General features: G+C 38.8%; 1 protein-coding gene across 1 annotated transcript in view; it reads right to left on the bottom strand.

Moving 5' to 3' along the window:
* The window catches only part of LOC109700810 (serine/threonine-protein kinase PAK 1), a 157,366-nt gene that overhangs the window by 120,914 nt on the left and 20,320 nt on the right, over nt 1–16,132 (bottom strand). The window lies entirely within an intron of this gene.

Genomic DNA, 16,132 nt, shown 5'->3' with positions numbered 1-16,132 from the left:
TGTGTGTGTGTGTGTGTGTGTGTGAGAGAGAGAGAGAGAGAGAGAGAGAGAGAGAGAGAGAGAGAGAGAACACAGAAAAAGGATACATAAGAGAAAAAAGACACTGTGAACTTCATAGAACAACCAGCCACATATGGGCCATTACCCACATTTAATTCTTACCAGTATTTCAAGGAGAAATACCTCTCCTCTGAAAAAAGGAAAATATTAAGCAAGTGCTCAATATGTGCTAGGTATTGTAGTAACCTTACCTCAGTCTTTGCAATCAGCTCTGAAGTATTTATCCCCATTTTGGGGATGAAGAAAATGAGGATTAGAGAGGTTAGATAACTTGCCTTAGGCCAATAATAACAGCTGAAATTTATTCTCATCTTTTTGGCACCAGAAAACTAAGGTTCTGTGATAGTTATTCATGTGTCAACCTGAATGGCCACAGGCTGCCCAGATTAAACATTACATTCTAGGTGTGTCCATGAGGTGGTTTCAGGTTGATATTAGCATTTCAATCAGTGGAGTGCCCTCCCCAGTGCAGATGGGCATTGTCCAATCCTAGGACCTGAACAGAACAAAAAGAAAGGAAGAATTCACCTCTTCTGCTTCCAGTCTGCCTGTTTGAACCTGGACATCTCCTCTTGTCTGCAGCCCTCAGCCTTAGACTGAAATACATCACTGGCTTTCCTGGTTTCCAGCTGGCAAGTGCAAATCATGGGACTTCCCAGTGTCCATAAACACATGAGCCAATACCTCATAATAAAGATGGGGGAGGAGATGTTATACTGGTTCTGTTTTTCTGTAGAATCTTGACTAAAACAACTCTCACTTACTTTACTAAACTGTTGTGTTGTATGTTTTTAATAAAAACTTTTAACTTCTTTGGAAAGAGTTGGGGGTTCTTTTGCCTGTTTGTTTGTTTTAGCCATACTATTTTAAAAGCAACAATTTAGTTTTACATACTCCATGGACTTCCAAGTGTTGTTATGTGGCAATATAGTTAGAACATGTGCTAACTCTCTAAAACCTATAGATTGTGGGTCTGGAGTATATCACATATTAAATTAAATGTTGAGGTCTCAAACATAATACTTCCTCATTTATAAATAACTAACACATATTTTTTTTAATTGTTTTATTATTTGTATGTGCATACAATGCTTGGGTCATCTCTCCCCCATGCCACCACCCCCCTCCGTTACCACCAACTCCACCCCCTCCCTCTCCCCCCCACCCCCTGGCTACCAGGCAGAAACTATTTTGCTCTTATCTCTAATTTTGTTGAAGACAGAGTATAAGCAATAATAGGAAGGAACAGGGTTTTTGCTAGTTGAGATAAGGATAGCTATATAGGGAGTTGACTCACATTAATTTCCTGTGCATGTGTGTTACCTTCTAGGTTAATTTTTTTTGATCTAATCTTTTCTCTAGTTCCTGGTCCCCTTCTCCTATTGGCCTCAGTTGCTTTTAAGGTATCTGCTTTAGTTTCTCTGTGTTAAGGGCAACAAATGCTAGCTAATTTTTTAGGTGTCTTACCTATCCTCATATCTCCCTTGTGTGCACTCACTTTTATCTTGTGCTCAAAGTCCAATCCCCTTGTTGTGTTTGCCCTTGATCTGATGTCTGCATATGAGGGAGAACATACGGTTTTTGGTCTTTTGGGCCAGGCTAACCTCACTCAGAATGATGTTCTCCAATTCCATCCATTTACCAGCGAATGATAACATTTCATTCTTCTTCATGGCTGCATAAAATTCCATCGTGTATAGATACCACATTTTCTTGATTAATTCGTCAGTAGTGGGGCATCTTGGCTGTTTCCATAACTTGGCTATTGTGAACAGTAACACATATTTCTTATGTGCTTTTAGAGGAGGATTATTTTACTTTTTTAACTTTTTTTTTTTTTGGCAGTACTGGGGTCTGAATTCAGGACTTTGTGGTTGCTAGGCAGGGGCTCTAGTACTTGAACCACTCTGCCAGCCCCTTTTGCATTGGTTACTTTTGAGATAGGGTCTCATTTTATGCCCAGGCCAGCCTGGATCATGATCCTCCTATTAGTGCTTCCCTGAGTAGCTGGGATGACAGGAACATGTCACCACACCCAGTCATTGGTTGACATGAGGTCTTGCAAATTTTTTGCCCAGGCAAGGCCTGGAACCATAATCCTCCCAATCTCTGTCTCTTGAGTAGCTAGGATTACAGGCACGAGCCACCATGTCTGACTGTACTTGTTTTCTCTCATTTCCCAAATCTTTAAAGTTTAATGTTGCCCAAAACCTTAACCCTATTCATGTACTGATTTGTTTCTGTCTTCCATGTGATTGAGGTTCCATGTGATAAGCGATATGAGAGGGATTAGCCCTGGTTCTTCCTGCTTATGATGAGAAGCTCTAGCATCTTGGAGGAAAGGGAAGAAGCACTTTCTCCTAGGGATTATCAGGGCACAATGGAGGTGAGAATTTTAAATTAGGGTAATGGGATTATTTTTTGCCTTGTTTCTAAATTTTGTGGTGAGTGGGCATGGGACAACCCACACAAACTGAATAGCAAACTAAACAAGGACACTGAGAAACCCAGCCTGGTGGCACCTGGTGGTATGTGCCCATAGTCTCATTGAAGGATCAGCTGCACCCACAACCACAGGGAGCAACCATAAGCAATGTAGAGAGGCCCCATTTCAAGAAAAACAAACAACAAAGGACACTGTGGAAGAAATGTTGTGTTTACTGTCAGCAAGTGGATCAGTATGACATGAAGAGTATATAGTTGATGTGATTGATACTAAAAGGATACACTGAAGTCACACTGTGAAAACTCTCCAGAAGGTGTGGGTGCTTTACCAAAATCAAGCTGGTGAGCAGTATAAATTAGAGCTGGGGAAGCTTCTAGAGATTAGTTAGGTACTTGCATACTAAACTATTTAAAGATAATTTCTGCCTTCTTTGAACATATATTTCACCTGCTGCCTGTATCATACATTAAGCAATTAGAAATTGCTTTGTCTTAGTTATATGCAAATCAAAAGATTTGTTCCAGTCCCTGTGATATGTCAGAGAATGAATATCAGGCACTGTCTTCCCTAAAAAGGTTTCTTAAACTGTTTTGACTCTAACCTTCACTAAAAATACACTTGATATTGAGTTTTAGTACATATATACATGAAACACACTAATTTATAAATATAAAACTGCAACACAAGTCTCACAAATGTAGTGGTACATACCTGTAATTCCTGCTACTGGGGAGGCACAGGTAGTAGGATCAAGATCTAAGGCTAGCCCTGGGCAAAAAACATGAAACTCTAATCCAAAAAATAACTACAGCAAAGAAGGAAGGGGCATGGTTAAGTGACAGAATACCTGCCTAGCAACCACAAGGCCCAGAGTTCAAACCCTAGTACCACCAAATTATAAATAATAAATAATAAATAAAACAATCCTCCTTGCTTTTGTTTTTTTTTTTAGACAGCTGTCCCCTATGTAGCCCAGGCTGGCTTTGAACTACTGATCCTACCAAGTAGTGAAATTATAGCACCACACTTGGCCTTGCTCTTTCTACACAATATACATTTTCTCTGGTGGGTTCTATTTGATCTTTTTAAAAATGCTAATCTAACCTACCATTTTAAATCACAACTCATGTGTTATAACTTACAGTTTGAAAACAGCACTGCCCTTGAGAATCTATCAGTTAAAAGGCATGAGTAGCAAGCTAGTGCAACCACTCTGGAAAACAATATGGAGGCTTCTTAAAACACTAAACATAGCTCTGCCATGTGATCCAGCAATCCCACTCCTAGGGATAAACCCAAAGGAATGCGACTCAGGTTACTCCACAGGCACCTGCACACCCATGTTTATTGCAGCGCTATTCACAATACCCAAGTTGTGGAAACAGCCAAGATGCCCCACTACTGATGAATGGATGGAAAAAATGTGGTATTTATTCACAATGGAATTTTACTCAGCCATGAAGAAGAATGAAATCTTATCATTTGCAAGTAAATGGATGGAACTCAAGAACATCATCCTGAGTGAGGTTAACCAGGCTCAGAAGATGAAAAATCGTATGTTCTCCCTCATATGCGGACTTTAGATCTAGGGCAAGGGCAGTAATGTTGTAGGACTTGGGTCACACACTAAGGGGAGAGCACATACGGGAGGAATGGGGATAGGTAGAAACCCAAAACTTGAAAGTGTTTGATGTCCCCACTGCAGAGGAGATAATACAGTAACCTTAACGTGACAGAAGTCAATATGGGAAGGTGACCAGGAAGTAGTGAAGAGGTCAGGTAGAGATGAATCAATTCAGGTTGTAATACACTTGTGCATGGAAGCAATACTAGGAATCTCTAAGTATAGCTACCCTTATCTCAACTAGCAAAAATGCTTTGTTTTTCTTATTATTGCTTATGTCTTCTCTTCAACAAAACTGGAGAAAAGGGCAGAACAGGTTCTGCGTAGAAGAGAGGGTGGTGGGGGGAGAGGGAGGAAGCAGGGGGAAGAAATGGCCCAAACAATGTATGTACATATGAATATATGAATAAAGAAGAAAAAAAAAGGCATGAGTAACAGTAAAAATAACTACAATAACAGAAGCTAGCATTTCAGGAACTGTGTGTCTAGCACCCTGATAGAAAGAGGGGAAGCAGCAGAGGAGAAAAGGAAAAGGAAAGGAGTTTCCTAGTCCATTCCATTCTCCTATTCTTTTCTTTGTCTCCTCCCAAGATTCTGCTCTACCAAATAGTATCAAAACTCAATGTAGCCATTTGCTTCTCAGCCCAGACAAATAAATGGATCTCAAAATATAAAATTAGGAACTTGGTGTGGATATTTAATCTAGTGTCAGTCATCCAAACTAATATATGACACCCTAATCAATGGAAAATCAGGTACTATAAACTGAGTACCTGATGAATCTACTAGATGATTTTGAGCCATTCACTCTTTTCACTCAGAGACTGAACAATTCCAATTATAAAACGTACCAATTCAAAATGTAAAATGAAAATAGCAGATAAGATTATCTGTAAAATTTCTTCCAGTACTGACTTTACTACTCTAATATAAAATGGTATTTTTAATTTGGGGGCTGGAGAGTGACTCAACTGATAGAGCACTTGCCTAGCAAGCATGAGGCCCTGTGTTCAAGACACAGTACCATCAAAAAAAATTTTTTAATTGGCAACTATCCTAAATCCTCAAAGACATAACAAAATTAAAAAATGCTTTGCATCTAACATGTTTATCTCCTTTAATTTTTAAAGCAATCCTATTTTACAAGGGAGCAAACAAACTGAGAAAGGTTAAGCAACTTACTCAAGGTAACATGGATAAAGAGAAGACTTGGAAACTAACCTAGTTCTACTGATTCTAAGTCCAATTCTCTTTCCACTAAACTACTTCCAAGCTTCCATTCCAAAACAGAATACTTTCTAGAAAGTAAGAAAAAATGTAGGAAGAAAATGACAAGACATTAGCTGTACTCAGCTGGCAGAGACCTGTTTTCTTCAGCAAGAGTAAGTACTGGAGCCACTAAAAAACAAGAGAGATTTCCTAAACTGCTAGAAGCAAGATTCATCTGAATTCCAGTCCTACTTCTACCAGCTCCATTAACTGGTCTTTAAAAAATAGATGGGCCTGCATACCATATAGGCCAGGGAAAGTACGTTTATAACTCAATAATCCAGAGAAGGCAGAAGCCAACTTGGAAGCCCTTCTTACTTGCAAGGACACACTTGGACCCTCTTCTCCTGGAGGCCTGTTCCATGTCTTTTGCCTTTCCAGTGAAGGCTTTTACCTACCAGAAAGGGATCTTGATCCTTGAAGAAGTTATACCACTTTAGGGACAGAAGATGCAGCCATTGGCAACTAATGCCCATCTCTACTGACACTGTTTTTATTATATATGGAAAAGAAACCTAGATTTCTTAGGAGACATCTAGGTTCACTGCTCTGCTATTCCACATGTACAGATATAGAAAGAAAGATACTTCCACATCTCTTAGGCTATGCCTTACCCAATGGCATCAGAAAAACCAATCCCTTTCTTCCTACTGAGAAGGCCTTAAAGACTTAATCACTCAATCCAGACATTTGTAAGCTTTTTTTTAAGCCTCAAAAATCTCTTTTTCCAATCACATCTTTCAGTAACACCAATATTTAAACGGATGAAAAGTAGAAGTACTCTGGTTGAAACAGAAGTGGGTAAGTCCACCTCTCTGCCTCTTCCTACCTCTCCAGCTTATCCCAGTAGCCTGTGAGGTCCAACTTCAAAATTCTGAGACTCATTTAACACCTCCATATTTTGCTTAAGGAAACTAGAGTCCAGAAAGTGACTATGACTTAAAATCACACAGCGAGTTCATGCCAAACTGGAACTCAAACCCAGATGTACTGACTTCAAGGTTAGCCAATTTCCCATCTCATTATACTACCCTTTGAGATGATCACAGGAAGATGCATGTGAACGATTTTTTAAAGCACCAAGTTCTGAAGGTATGTGTAGTTCCTTCAGCTAATTTTGTCTACAAGCAAAAGTTAAAATACTCAGACCTGCAATGACAATTTCATCAGGTAGTATGCAATGCAAAGAAATTCTGGTGCTCCCAACCCTCACTAAAGTATCTGGTTGTGTGTAGAAACAAACAAGTATAATTATGTTAATAACTTAAAAATAGCATTAGTAGATAAATGAGACCCAGGAGGCTTCTAAAGTATTCCCTGCATCCCTAGAAACCATCCCTTAAAGACATATGAGAATTCCCCAAATCTACCAAGCCAAGAACATGGAACAGAATCAGAACTTACTTATTAAAGTTAACTCCTTGATATATGATGTGGATAGCCTAAGCCTGAAAGTTTCTCTACCAGTGTGCTGGCCAGCTTCCAAGATGGTACCCAGTGATCTCTGCCTCCTGGTATTTGCATCCTGTGTAGTCTTCTCTCATTTAATAGAAGGTTTGGTCTATGTCACTAAAAGAATACAGAAGTGATGGTATGTCACTTCTGAAGTTAGATTATAATAAACACTGCAGCTTCTATTTTGATTGCTCTCTTCTCTCTCAGATCACTTCCTTTGGAAAGCCAGCCGCATTTACTGTCCTGTCATTTACTCTCATGGTGAAGTTTTTGCAACTCTGGAAATAAATGCAACTTCATCTTTTTATTCTTTTAACTTCCTTCAGAGTTTATTTCTAATTCAAGTTAACAAATTAAAAACACATCAATTGCCATGTATGATGGCATACATCTGTAATCCTAGCACTTTGGAGGTTGAGGAAGGAGAATCACAAGTTTGAGGAAAACCTGGGCTACACAGTGATACCCTGTCTCAAAATAGAAAAACAACAGATATGAAGCCACACAACTATAACCAACTTATCTTTGACAAAGGTGCTAAAAATACATGATGGAGAAAAGACAGCCTCTTCAACAAAAACTGCTGGGAAAACTGGTTAGCAGTCTGCAAAAAACTGAAACTAGATCCATGTTTATCACCCTATACCAGTATTAACTCAAAATGGATCAAGGACCTTAATATCAGACCACAAACTCTAAAGATGGTATGGGAAAGAGTAGGAAATACTCTGGAATTAAGAGGTATAGGCAAGAACTTTCTTAATGGAACCCCAGCAGCTCAGCAACTAAGAGAAAGCATAGATAAATGGGACTTCATAAAACTAAAAAGCTTATGCTCAACAAAAGAAATGGTCTCTAAACTGAAGAGAACACCCACAGAGTGGGAGAAAATATTTGCCAACTATACATCAGACAAAGGACTGATGACCAGAATATATAGGGAACTCAAAAAACTAAATTCTCCTAAAACTAATGAACCAATAAAGAAATGGGCAAGTGAACTAAACAGAACTTTCTCAAAAGAAGAAATTCAAATGGCCAAAAAACACATGAAAAAATGCTCACCATCTCTAGCAATAAAGGAAATGCAAATTAAAACCACACTAAGATTCCACCTCACCCCTGTTAGAATAGCCATCATTAGCAACACCACCAACAACAGGTGTTGGTGAGGATGCAGTGGGGGAGGGGGAGAAGGAACCCTCTTACACTGCTGGTGGGAATGTAAACTAGTACAACCACTCTGGAAAAAAATCTGGAGGCTACTTAAAAAGCTAAACATTGATCTACCATATGATCCAGCAATACCACTCTTGGGGATATACCCAAAAGACTGTGACACAGGTTACTCCAGAGGCACCTGCACACCCATGTTTATTGCAGCATTATTCACAATAGCCAAGTTATGGAAACAACCAAGATGCCCCACTACTGCCGAATGGATTAAGAAAATGTGGTATTTATATACAATGGAACTTTATACAGCCATGAAGAAGAACAAAATGTTATCATTCGCTGGTAAATGGATGGAATTGGAGAACATCATTCTGAGTGAGGTTAGCCTGGCCCAAAAGACCAAAAACCATATGTTCTCCCTCATATGCCGACATTAGATCAAGGGCAAACACAACAAGGGAACTGGACTTTGGTCACATGATAAAAGTAAGAACACACAAGGAAGGTATGAGGATAGGTAAGACACCCAAAAATCTAGATAGCATTTGTTGCCCTCAATGCAGAGAAACTAAAGCAGATACTTTAAAGCAAGTGAGGCCAATAGGAGAAGGGGACCAGGAACTAGAGAAAAGGTTAGTCTGAGAAGAATTAACTTAGAAGGTAACACACATGCACAGGAAATTAATGCAAGTCAACTCCCTGTCTAGCTATTCTTATCTCAACTAGCAAAAGCCCTTGGTCCTTCCTATTATTGCTTATACTCTCTCTTCAACAAAATTAGAGATAAGGGTAGAATAGTTTCTGCCTGGTAGCGAGGGGTAAGGGGGGGTAAGGGAGGGAGCGGGGTGGGGAGCGGGGAAGGGGGGAGAAATGACCCAAACAATGTATGCCCACATGAATAAAATAAAAATTAAAAAAAAAGAAAAACAACAAAAAATTTACCTATGTTCCTTCTCCAAATCACATTAAAATGGTAGTAAAAATATATAAAAGTTATAAACCTCAATGATGAAGAGAATGAGAGAGGGTACATCAGAAAGTGAGAGATTTCAATAAATTTTTAGAATACAGATAGGAGTAGAGGAGTCATGATTTTAAAAGGGGCAAACAAAGCTACAATCTAAAGCCTTACTGGGTCTGTGGGTAGCAGAGATGTGTACTTCCTACACAACAGGATTGCTTCACCTGAAAACAATCGTTGGATTAAAACACATAAAGAAGTAGACCTAAGCCAGGCTTGGTGGTTCACCCCTATAATCCCGGCTACTTGGGAGTCAGAGATAGGCATATCACTTGGCTTGAGACTAACCCAGGCAAAAAAGAATAAGCCAGGCCTGGTAGCACAAACCTGTAACTGCAGAGACATGGGAAGCATAGATAGGAGAATTGAGGTTTGAGAACAGCCCAGGGCAAAAAAAAGCAGGAGATCCTATCTGAAAAACAACTAAAGCAAAAAGGGCTAAAGATGTGACTTAATTGTAAAGTGTTTGCCTAGCAAGCACCAGGCCCTGAAGTTCAAACCCCTTACCACCAAAAATTAAAATTAATATTAAAAAAAAAGCTTAGAAGGTATAAATCCCTCACTCAAAATCAACAGAGTTAACAAGAGCTTGAACACAGGTGTTCTTATTCTTGTTACCTTTCTATACCGTATCTGCTATAAGTCTACTTAAAGTAAGATCAATCAACAGCCCATGCCACAAAACAAGGAGGCAGAGGTATTTCCCAACATCTACATTTTGGCCTCCTTTACCAACTTCAAAAAGGTCCTTTGTGTTTTGGACTCTCCTTGATGAGAGTGCAAGCCACTGGGATAAGAACCCCATATTTCAATTGTGTGGTTCTACTGCTCTGAAAATGTAGGTTATTGTCACCTGACAAAAAATATGACAAAGTTTGGAGGAAAAAAATTTCAGAAGCACTGTTTCAGGTCAAAACTGAGCTCATCCACCTTGTCTGTGAAAGTGTGAGAGAAGCAGCTTTTCATCCCTTTTTAGAACAGAACATGCCCAAAGGTAGGTGTTGTTACATCTGCTAACCAGCTGAAACAGATTCATTTTTAAATGCCAAGTTATAGGACTTGCCTACAATTCCAACTAAGGCATTAAAGATTCTAAGGGCAATTTCTTAATATGCAGCTATGGGGAACCATGGCTGTTTGTTCCCCATTTCACCTTACTCCCATTTGAATGTCATCTATCACTGCATTAAACAAGGCCACATACTCAGTTTGTGTTTGTGATGTGCACAGAAACAATACTAAGTTAGGAGTTAGAGGAATAGTTCTAAATACAGCTCAAGCTTTGGAATTAGCAAACCTAGGTTTGAATCCCAGATTACCAACTATGAGGTCATAAATAACCACTTTATCTCTCTGGACATTATGACCTCATTTGTGTAAAATGGACACAATATCTATGTCAAAGACCTGTTGGGAAGATTAAGTGAAAGTATCTATAAGGCAAATGCAGAGTAGTAAGGCTGTCAAAATATGATGCTTTTTCTTTTATTGATCAGTTGGTGTATATGCTAGGTACATCTAACCTCAGAAGAGCCAATGGTTGTGAGGGAGAGACGGGGTATATGAACAGGTAATTACAAATCAGCTGAATACAAACTATACAGTACAATAAATGGTGTCACTTAATTAAAAGGAACTGTCCCTTCTGTAAGTAGTGAAATTAAGCCAGAGAGCTCAGGAGAGAAACTATTGGCTAAAAAAACCTGGGCTTTCTCTTCCTCTTTGGGGACAAGACTTGACTTGATGGGCTTTTGGTGCAACCAGGTTTGAGGAAGGTGCCTCCACCACTTCCTGAGGCCTTGCACAACTCAAAGCAACCTCAAAAGGGAACACTAGCTCACACAGAAACAGCTTTAAAAAACATTAAAAATAAACTACAGCAGGCAGAGGACTTTAAAGGAAACCAGGCAGGAGGCTCAAAGTGAGAGAAGCAAGGGGGCTTCAGAACATGAGCTGCATCAACTATCTGTCACTATGTTAATGGAGGAAGTAAGCAATGGAACAGTTGTAAGACAATTATCTAAATGTCTGAATTATCAGGGACCAAAGAGTTCATTCAGTTCAATACCTCATTACATATCAGGAGAAACTGAAGACCAGAGCAAGCACAGAGCACATAGAGCCAGGCCTAAAACAACCTAACACTTTACAGGTTAGGCATGCTCATTTACTTGTATCATCTTGCATTTCCACAGTGAAGGAGATGTTATTGTCCCAATTAAACATAAAGATCAATTCAAACCTCAGTACAGAAAAAAAAGTTTCTTTTGGTGGTGCAGTGGTTAAGCTCAGGACCTTGTGCTCTACTCATGGACAGTATCCCTGCCCTAACCCACTTTGTGAAATGGAATCTCACTACAGTGCCCAGGCTGGCCTAGAACTTCTGGGGTCCAGCAATCCTCCTCTGGCTTAGCCTACTGAGTAGCTGTGACTGCATGTGTGCCCCCGTCACCCAGCTCAGATCTTTAAAACATTATAATGTTTCTGTTAGCTACCCTTATAGGTTTCTGGAGTTAATAATGTTTTCCTTTTTGATCCCATGGATTATTTAAAAAAAAAAAAACTCACCTTGAGGATTAGAACTTCCCCAGGCAAATAATGTAGACTAGGAAACAGTTTTCAACACCCTCACCACAATTACACTACTCTTTTGAGTCTATGACTCTCCAATAAAAAAATGGTTTTCAGCCTCTACACTGAGAACACAGAAGACAGATTTGAACCAGACACGAGATTCCTGCCTTCAAGGAACTTTTATTCTGGTCAGGTTGACAGGCATGGAAATTAGTCATGACCTTTTAGTCATAGAGACCTGCGTTCAAATTCTATAGCTACCCTTTACTAACTAAAGTAAATAATTTATTTTATCTAAATTCCAGGTTAATATCAAAGTTAAGGGTTAGTTGTGAGTAGCTGGTGAATTGATGTATTTAAAGCAACCAGCAGAATGTCTGACCCATAGTATATACTACATAAGAATTTACTGAATTAATGGCTTATATGAGATTATCTTTTGGGAGGGTAGGGGTGAAGAGAGAGCCTCTCAGTATTGTGTTTTCCCATAATCTCAGACCCTCTAAGGAAATGCTGTTTGTCTGACAATGTGGATTTTATGTTTCCAGGTTCTAGGGTATAGGGCATTAGAACCACAAACTCTACCCCAGTGTTAAAAAACAGAAAGAGGAACCTGGCAGATCACATCAATGACTATGGATGAAGGAAACAGCTGTCTGGCCTACCCAAGTTTGCAAAGGGAAAGCAACAGCAAAACAAACTCAAAAAATTCAAGACCTGAAATATTGCAAATTCTTAAGTAAAAGACTAGAAAAGGCTAAATACAAAAATCCCTGCAATATGGACCTATGGTAAGAGATTAGGAGCTGCTAAGGATTAATGAAATTCTACGGGACTCGGATATTCTCTACTTCAGATGGACATTCTTTCAATAAAAATATATTAGCATTATCTAGCATGGGTCAGGTGTTGGGGCAGCAAAGACACAGACATGGTCCCAACTTTTGAGGCATGTATAGTTCCAGAGATTGAGATCATAATGAAAAAAGATTTTACCATTAAGTTCCTGGCATACAGTGGGCCACAGAAAGGGGGAGCCATCACTTTTCCCTTTTGCATTCTTCCTCCCAAGTTTCTAAGCTACCAAATTTCCCCCATTTCTTTTTCAATTCACTTACCACAGAGACCTACCACCTCTAGTGGCCTTTCCTTGGGTAAAAGAGCTTACTAGGCTATAGGCCACTGGAGATTAGAATAGAAACCTGATTGATAGCAAACTCCATAACTTACCTCCCCTACAGCCTCCAGAATTGAACTCCACAAAATAATTTTAAAGCCACAGAAAAAGACTGGGGAGGTAGCTCATTGACAGAGCACTTGCTTAGCATGGGCAAGGCCCTGGGCTTGATCCTAAGCACTGCAAAAAAGAAATAAAACAAAAATAAAACCACAGAAGAACAAGTTGGCTATCTTTAAGACTTTAGAGGAACATTCTGAGTAGAACTAAGTCTTCTGAGAAAAATCTCAAATACTTATTGAACACCTATTATGTATAGGGCACCACTTTGAATGGTTCATTTTGGAGTTAAGAAAACATTATCCCCAAAGTATGCCATCTTATTATTTGAAAAAAACAGGAAGAACACTCTCACCTTTCCCTCGCTCTCTCCCCTATAGCAATCAAAAGATCCTCATTCAAAAGATGCCCTCTTTATAACCAAGGAAAGGAACATCTTTATCTCTGAAAACACAGGGACATAGAGAAGCATCTGAATAAACAGGCTTTGCAAAGTTCCCCTAGTTTATTATCATTAGATCACATACCCTTTGACCATTCATTCTTCTCCAAGACTAACCACTTACCTCTTAATCAAGATCAAGCATAAAAGTATAAAAGTTTATCTATATTTTTGGGTCTTAATTTCCTTCTGAAGGTTCCCATGTCCCATAAAACTTATATTAAAATAAATCTGTATGCTTTTCTACTGTCAGTCTGTCTTTTGTTATAGGGGCCTCCACTATGAAGCTAGCAATAGGAAGAAAATGTTTCTTTTCCCCTGTATTTACTTACACTAACATCCTCAAAACAACCTTGCAAGGGAGCTATTATTGTCCCAATTTTACAAAGGAAAAACTATGCTCCCAGGAATTAAGTAGCTTTCCCAAGATCACAGTTAAACAATAAAGCTGAAATTTATAAGCAAATTGGCCATCCCCACTTTAAAAAAAAATCATCATTTTTTCCATGGCGTCTCAATTTTACTCTAATAATAAACTTATGAGGCAGGTAAAACCCCATTTTACAAATAAGGAAACTGGTGTGTAAGGAAGTAACATTATGTTTTCAGGAACAAGTTAGTACGTGGCAGAGACATGGTTTGTATGCAGAGCTCTTGTTCATGAATCTGCACTCTTTCTACTACCCCACATTTCCTCTTACACTGTGCCTTGCAGAGGGGTATAGTGGAAATACGCTTAACAGGGAGCCAGAAGTGCTGAGATTCAGTGTTGGCTCTAACTTATTATATAATACTGAATGAATTATTTTTCTTCTCTTACCCTCAGTTTTCTCATCCATAAAAATTAGGGTGCTAGGCTAGACAATCTCCAAAATTCCCTTCTGTGGCAATCTAAGTTTTATTTAGTACCAACAACTTTATGAGAAATAGATTTTCTAGTTTCAGTACCACCAACAGTAACTTTCTAAGAGGGAAAAAATAACTACAGTATAAATAAGGTGGGAAGTGCTCAGCACTACAGAGTAGAAACTATCCATTCAATTTCATGCCTTCTTTTCTCAAATGCCCCAGATGAAAACAAGGAAAAGATCATATGCCACCCAATAACAAAATTTGGGTTACCTAATAACACTCCAATTATGTAAGGAGTGAAGAATGAGTTTATTGAGGGGGAATTTCACCCCTGCAGGATTTATACTTCAATTCACTAGCTAATCTATCTTGGTTAGTTCATGATACTTCATTTACAGCAGACCAGGATTATGACTTCAGATCCAAACAATTTGCAAGTGACCTCTGACTAACATTACAGAACAACAACAACAAAATACAATAGTTAGCCCTAAATGTAACTTTTTCCCTACCAAGAAGTAGGAAAAGAGAAGAAGTGAAATACACAAGACTTTGGGCAAATTCCCTGCTTGTCCTAGTTTCTTGAACTACAACAGTGTCCAAACCAATTCTAAACACCTTTCCCACTATAACCTAATAAATATTCTGTTCTTAGAACATGTAATATGAATAAATAACAAAAATTTGGGGTAAGGGGCATAAGTGTACAAATTAAAATGATGTCACAAAAGAAAATAAAAAGGAATGAATTATACTACACCTAGGCAGAACATGAAATCTATATGGTCACATCACCCTGAATACATATTAGTTATAAAAGCAAAAGAGAAACCTCTATATTCCTATGACAGCTGAAGTAAATAATTCCTGTAATGCCACAGGATAAAAAAGACCACAGAAGCAGAATTCATGTTCAGGCAGCTAAACCAGAGCTGACCAGAAAATATGATCTTGGACCCAAGACCTAGAACAATCACAGAAAACCAGAAAATTGTCTTAAAAGGAAAGACACTTGTAAGCCCAGGACAGTGGTACTTGCCTCTAATCCCAGCTACCTGGAAGGCTAAGGTAGAAGAATCATGAGTCTGATGCCAGTCCTGGGCAAAAATGCAAGGCCTACCTGAAAAATAAAGTAAAAAAGGGCTGGGAACATGACTCAAGTAGTAGAGCACCTGCCTAGCCAATGTGAAGCTCCAAATTCAAACCCCAGTACCAACAAAAAAGAAAAGGAAAGACATTTCTAACAAAGCGAGCCTTCCCATGGCCCCAGAATAAAGTTCATACTACTTTAGCTTAGCATCATCATTCAGATTCTGCAAATACTTACTCTTTAATATGCTAAATGATGAACTAAACATTTCCACTTTCCACCTGCATTTGTTCATTTAATTCTCCCAACATCCTAGTGGGTATATTTCCTATTTTACAGAAGAGAAGTCTAAGTTCAATGAGATAAAGAGATGAGGATGAAAATCCAATCTCTTCAATCTAAGTTCAATATGTTTTCTATTTTATCCCTATTGTAATCTCTCATTTATCATACAGGTCCCTCAGACATACACTGTCCAGTTTTATATCTCACAACTTGTAAGATAGACATTCAAGATCCCTCGTGGACCAGTCTGTATCTATCAATACAGTTTGGAAATCAATTCTGTTGGCTGCCTATCCAATGTCCATTCTTCCCTTATTCCTAACAGAGCACTGATTTTTATCAGATACCACACCTCATTAGACTTTGTTACTAAAGCAGTTCTCAAATTTTAGCATGCAATCAGAATCACCAAAAACACAGATTCTTAGGCCCCACACTCAGTTTTTGACTCATAGGTCTGGGATGTAGCACAAAAATTTGCATTTTAAGAAGTTTCCAGGGGAGCTGGAGGTGTGGCTCAAGCTGGAGAGTGCCTGCCTAGCAAACATGAAGCCTGAGTTCAAACCTTTAGCATCTCTAAAAACAAAAAAAGTTCCCAGAT

The sequence above is a fragment of the Castor canadensis genome, chromosome 1, assembly GCF_047511655.1.
Source record: "Castor canadensis chromosome 1, mCasCan1.hap1v2, whole genome shotgun sequence".
In the NCBI taxonomy this organism is placed as follows: domain Eukaryota; kingdom Metazoa; phylum Chordata; class Mammalia; order Rodentia; family Castoridae; genus Castor; species Castor canadensis.
This window is presented reverse-complemented; position numbering and strand designations above follow the sequence as displayed.